The sequence below is a fragment of the Octopus bimaculoides genome, chromosome 26 (genome assembly GCF_001194135.2).
Source record: "Octopus bimaculoides isolate UCB-OBI-ISO-001 chromosome 26, ASM119413v2, whole genome shotgun sequence".
NCBI classification, from domain to species: domain Eukaryota; kingdom Metazoa; phylum Mollusca; class Cephalopoda; order Octopoda; family Octopodidae; genus Octopus; species Octopus bimaculoides.
The window spans coordinates 5,035,777-5,041,863 of NC_069006.1; positions in this window are offsets into that span (position 1 = coordinate 5,035,777).

Below are 6,087 nucleotides of genomic sequence, written 5' to 3' on the forward strand. Positions count from 1 at the left end.
GAGGGAATGCAAGCACGTGTAAGCTGGCGTGTGGGTGAGATCTGATGGCATTAGCTCGCTGGTGCGTATGTAGGTGTTGGCTAGAGTTTGTGTACATATGGTTGCGAGCGCGTATCAGCCATGAATGAGTATTTTCCTACGTGTATAGTTGGGTATATGTATTAGCTGTGTATATCAGCTGTGTTTGTATTTGTGTGTGTGTGTGTGTGTGTGTGTGTGTGTGTGTGTGTGTGTGTGTGTGTGTGTGTGTGTGTGTGTGTTAAGAGTCTATCGTGTGGGCGTGTGTGCGCAAACGTTTTTGGGATGCATGTATGTGTGCGTGCATATGAATGTTTGGTGAACCTGTGCTGTACGCTGGAAGAAACTTCCTTTTTAAATGGAGGGTTGAACGAAATTATCTTTCTTTTTCTGGTCCTCTTCGGATGTGGGGTTGTGGTTAGGGAGTCTTTCATATATGGTAACTTCTCGGAAAATCCACAACTCACTAATGCGTTATTGTCAGGTGGGATGGCCCTACTGAAGATCTCTCTGTTGGCTGAAAGTTCAGAGATTCTTCTGCTAACGTTTGGAAGTAAGTTTCTAATTACAGCGTAGGGTTTCAGTGATTAGAACTTTTGTGGATGTTCACATTTTACTCATTGGGCTCCTTGTAAGTGTAGTGCTTGCATGTTTCCAGGTCTAGAGTTACGTATAAGAAGAAGACCGAGGTCAATTTAGTAGTAGCTATTACGAACAGACGGAATTCTTTGAAGATCTTTATCGCAAACTTGTTCATAGTGTGGTTGCTCTCATGGCTTGAGGTTGCCAGGCTGTTGGCACTGTAAAGGGTAGACTTTGAAGGCGGGGGCCATGTGCGTTTCTTGGCAAGAAAATAACCCGACGAGGTCGGTGATCTCATTTATGAAACAAATACTTGCCCACGCGCAAAACTCCTCACACACACTGTCACCAGAAGAAAACCAGCATAACTATATACTATGACATAAATATTGCGTTGAAGTTCAGATTGGGACACTTTCTTGACAGGTTTGGTGGCACTTGAATTTCAGTTCGATATCTAGTAACGCATTGACCAAAAGTAGCCCACTTTCCTGTAGCCAATTTGGGCTTCCTCCACCTCTTCAATCGTCCGCCTAAAACTGATCAGCTAGGTTCTTTTTATAAGGAGACTACAAAATTTTAAGTTGCAGGGGACTGATCGAACTCCTTTACATAATAATAATAATAATAATAATAATAATAATAATAATAATAATAATAATAATAACAATAATAAGAAGAAGAAAAAGAAGATAATCGTCACTAAGTGTGACTAATGGTGCCGACGCACCTACATCGCTAGAAATAAGAGTTAAAATACTCTTAATGCTGTAGGGAGAGAGCAGATGTATATATGCTGGCAGGTAACCAATAGTCGTTTAGTTTCCTCTATTCCGAAGACATGGTCAGTGAAGACTACTCGAACGGCACATGTTCGTCACTAATTCCGCCTGTCGGCTTATATGTATTTATCATAAATATTTATGAATGATTTAGCGGAATGCTAATGCGTATACAAAAAAAATTAATATAAACATCAATAAAATAATGCTGCTGAAACAGCTGTTGTAAACCTTTAAAATCCATTCGTTTTCTTCTTGTTATATATAACAGGGTCTTGCAATTAAATTGAGACACTTTTTACGATACATAAAACTAGTTATAAATACTAAAGTAATGGTAGTAGATAAATATAATTTTAAAGTAACATTTATTGCTACAAAAACATTTATCATTCAGTACGGAAGCCCTTTTGGGCGACTACTACCTCGAAAGTGTTTTTTAAGCTGCTGCAACTTCCGCTTGTCGCACGCACAACGCATGTCTTTAAACTGTTGACATTCGATTGCTTGAAATACGTTCCATAAAAAGTAATCCGGAAGGTTGAGATCTGGACTATTACTGAGACAGATGTCGACCCTCACAAAAAATGGAACCTTCTCCGAAAGGAAGGCCTGTATTGCATTTGACCCATGGCATGGTGCAGAATCCTGGATAAACAACACCACATTGTCACGCCCAAACTTCTTCTGCTCCAATCAAGATAACAGAGAGTTCTCCGGGATATCCAGATGCTCCTTCGTTTGTGCCGATCTTCAAGCCAAACTCAATGAAGTGTGAATTCATGACACTTAGATCACTCGCCACGGCTCCAAATACCATCAGGAGACAGGACTTTTAGTTTCAAATACAGCGGAGATGTCAGAAGGGTTTTATGCAATCACCCGAGAATTTCTGCGATTCCCCTCAGCGTCTGCATTGAACTTCTCGTCTACAAACACGAGCGATTTTCCTGCGCTTTAGTGCTTGATCAATGACAGAAGTTTGTGCATTTCTCGGTTCTGATTGCTTTGGCCATGGCTGTTAGGAGGTGACGGCGTCGTCGAACATAGATGGTCATGCCAAGGTTCCTGTTCACAGCTCTCGACACGGTGAAAATGAATATATTGCATTTCTTTGCGAGAGTTGTCATGGATGCGGATGGGTTGCCTTCAATCGAGCATTCGAGGCCAGCGAGAAACTTTGGATTGCGCTTGGAATCACTTTGAGTCTTGTGTTCTGTTCTATCAATCTTTCCCTCTTCTTTAAATTCTTGTTTACACACAATAAACTGTTGCTTTTTGAAGCTTCGTCAACTTAACAATTTCATTGCAATGTTCCCGGCGGGCACCAAAACAACAATGGCGGAATGATTCTGTTGTTCCATGATTTTCTGTTGTCGAATCAGTTCGCTATTTACTTGAGAAATAAAGAGGAGGATTAGATTTTCAATCAAGCAAGGTTTGGTCAAAATATGAAATGTTGAACCCTCTAACTCAACTGTTTAAAATTAGTTTCAATTAATCTGCAAGGCCCTGTATATATATATATATATATATATATATATATATGTATGTATGTATATAACAAGAGCACAAATGGATTTTAAAGGTTCACAACCACTGTTTCAGCAGCATTATTTTGTTGATGAATAGTTGGATTACTACGATTGCAACATGAAGCAAATCTGCTTTCGTCAGGTGAGTTTAAATTTAGGCAGGAGAAGACAATTCCGATCGACCCGTATTGCCAGAAACCGTTAAAGCGAGTGAGTACATGTGAAGAACTGGTTGCAATTGCGTGTATACATAGCTATGTATACACATAGATACCAACACTCCTCCAAACACATGAACATAATCAAAACCATATGCGTACACATATATCTATGTATACGTACATGCATACACACACACACATATGCATACATGTATACATACATACATATACATATACTATCAAATAACTAAGTGGATATTTGTACATATACACACAAGTCTTATACATCAAACAGTGATCTTTGTATCTATATCCATATTAGCATATATACCTATGTACATATACACACACTTACAAACATTTACATACGTACACATGCACATACACACACACACATACATACATAAGCACAAAAACAGGCATGTATAAAGATACTTGTGTCTAATGTGGTAACAATCTTTTAATCTCTTTTTGATGAGATTCAAATGATTTGAACTTACACTCCGAAATCTTTACTGAAGTATAAGTCCACGAGGTAAAGAGTGGTTATAAAGGGAACGCAGGTGAGCAGACATTGAGGTAATGACGCAAATAAACAAATAAAGTTGTTTGGGTTTGATATCCAAAATATACATACAAGTATACATGTAAATAGTGAGAAAGCAAAAACCGAAAATATTCAGACAGTGAATATTCATGCATAAATATAACCGAGCAAACTTACACATAAAGACACATAAAATCAAAGGGGATGAGGTATAGTGATACAGTCCCAACAGTTGTTTCTGGGGGTTCGGAGTTACTTCATAATGCTGGCAGATGTAGTTCACAAAACTTTGCAACCAGTAATGGAAGCATATAAGCGTTGGGTAGACTCGGCCTCCGTCTTCAGAGTGTAGAGAATAAAATCTAGCATTTCAAATGAGAATTCAGGAGAATTTGGAGGTAGATTGGGTGAAGACGAAGGTAAACAGTAGTGAGTGGAGGGAGAAGTGTGTAGCTCGATATGGGTGTGGGGGAGTTGAAGCAAGGAAGGGCAAAAAGCAATGGAGGGGTGAGCGCTCAGGGTATTGAGAAGTAGTAGAAGTGGAGAGTTGGGAGATAAGAGTGAAGGGTGGGAGGGGCAGAATTTTCAAGGATGGTCGTTGTTGTTGATTTTGACAAGTTAGGGATGGTGCGGCTATAGAAGTAAATTGGAATAGTGAGAGAAGGGAGGCGCGAGTATTAAAAGGAAGGAAAGGGTCCAGTTATAGATGCTAGTAGGATGGTGAAGGATGAATTTGAAGAATGATGTTGGGTTGGCGGCGGAGGGATAGTAGTGCAGCATGAAGAAACGTATAAGAGTAAAGAGAGGGAGAGAGGGGGGGATAGGTTGTTGGCGAAGGCAGAGTAGTTCTTGTTGAAGAATAGGCTGGGAGAAGGTAAGGAAGAAAATTCAAAGTATGAGGATGGGAAGATTGTAAGAGGGGATGTGCTGGGTAAGAGGAATGAGCGAGCTGGCAGAAACGTTAGCACGCCGGGCGAAATGCTTAGCGGTATTTCGTCTGCCGCTACGTTCTGAGTTCAAATTCCGCCGAGGTCGACTTTGCCTTTCATCCTTTCTGAGTCGATTAAATAAGTACCAGTTACGCACTGGGGTTGATATGATCGACTTAATCCGTTTCTCCGTCCTTGTTTGTCCCCTCTGTGTGTAGCCCCTTGTGGGCAGTAAAGAAATAAGAGGAATGGGCAAGAGTAAAATTAAGAAGAAATATTTAGTGGAAGGGGTGGTGTTAGCGGAAACAACATAACACTCTACCCTATGTGTATCCATTGCAGACAGTTAAATTTCAACAGTTCTTCACATGTACTCACTCACTTTGACGATGTCTGGCAAACGGGTCGATCGGAATTTTCTTCACCGAACCAAATTTAAACTCGCCTGACGAAAGTGGATTTGTTTCATGTTGCAATCGTAGTAATCGAACTGTTCATCGATAAAATAATGCTGCTGAAACAGTGGTTGTGAACCTTTAAAATTAATTTGTGTTCTTTTAGGCAAATGCCATACCTGGAACCATCCGTATCTTAGATCTATTTTGTATTGCATCGTGAACTTCCATGTGTGTATCTATAAACACATGCACACAAACAAACACACACATACGTATGTGTGTGTGTATGTGTTTGTATATAAGTGCATATATTGAGATGTGTATATATTTGATGCGTCATCATATATGTGAAACTCGACTCTTTCCCGGCGTCCGCAATGTTAAACTACCAAGATAACTTTCTTTATTGGCCACACAGGGCTGAATATAGAGGGGACAAATACAATGTAGAGTTTTCCTTTTCGAAGGGAGGGGGCGACAACTAAACAAAATTTTTTTTTTTAAATTAGGGAGAACGATCAAAAGGGATCGAAATCGTTTGGGATAGACACACAAAAAGTCGAAATAATACAAAAAGTTCCAAAACAATGGGGAGGTTTATCCGTGAAAAGAAAAACCTACGAAAAGACCACGGTAACCTCGGGCAAAAATGTCACATATCAACACAAGTGATACTTGAAAAAGTTGATGAGAGATTGACCAGAGAGGAAAGTGTTTGTCTCTAATCCTTTCAGACACGTCCACCAGATGCATTCTTTCGCCATAGCCACAGGTACGATGAAAATAGCTCTTTCATCCCGTTTGAAAGAAGGAGGCGCGACAATATTAACGATAGACTCAGCTGATAAATTGACTCGTTCCATACGTTGCTGCAGTCGTTCGACATAAGCCCACAGGTCGGAAATGGTTGGACACAGCACGAGTGCGTGCAGAACGGTCTCGTCACTCTGACCGCATCTCGGGCAGGTCGGCCCCGTGTTTCTCGAGCCGTGTCAGTAGAGCTTATCCCGAACGGGTAGCGCTTCTCGGTAGCACAGCTAGGCCAGTCGTCTTGAACAGGCAGGTCACGTATTCTTCGTCGACGCCCAGGTTCGCCCCGAGACCGTCGTCGTACCTCCCCTCCGCTGATCCCCTA